Below are 474 nucleotides of genomic sequence, written 5' to 3'. Positions count from 1 at the left end.
GGGGGGGGTAGGCGCGCCCCCTACCTCGTGGCCTCCTCCTTTGTTTATTGACGTAGGGTCCAAGTCTCCTGGATCATGTTTGGTGAGAAAATCACGTTCCCGAAGGTTTCATTCCGTTTGGACTCCGTTTGATATTCCTTTTCTTTGAAACCCTAAAATAGGCAAAAAAACATCAATTCTGGGCTGGGCCTCCAGTTAATAGGTTAGTCCCAAAAATAATATAAAAGTGGATACTAAAGCCCAATAATGTCCAAAACAGTAGATAATATAGCATGGAGCAATCAAAAAATTTAGATACGTTGGAGACGTATCTCCGCCAGCGACCACCGGCCTAGACCCCTGCCTCTACCGCCACGCCCACCCATCGACCTCACACCACCGCCATGCTTGGCAGCGCCCCCAGGCCATCCCTTTAATCCCGACCGACCTCCAGATCGGGCGCTAGTAGCTGTAGGCCCCACACGCCCCTAAGAT

This window comes from Triticum aestivum, chromosome 7A (assembly GCF_018294505.1).
Source record: "Triticum aestivum cultivar Chinese Spring chromosome 7A, IWGSC CS RefSeq v2.1, whole genome shotgun sequence".
Classification (NCBI taxonomy): Eukaryota; Viridiplantae; Streptophyta; class Magnoliopsida; order Poales; family Poaceae; genus Triticum; species Triticum aestivum.
The sequence above is the reverse complement of the archived record's forward strand: the minus strand, read 5'-3'. Positions refer to the sequence as shown.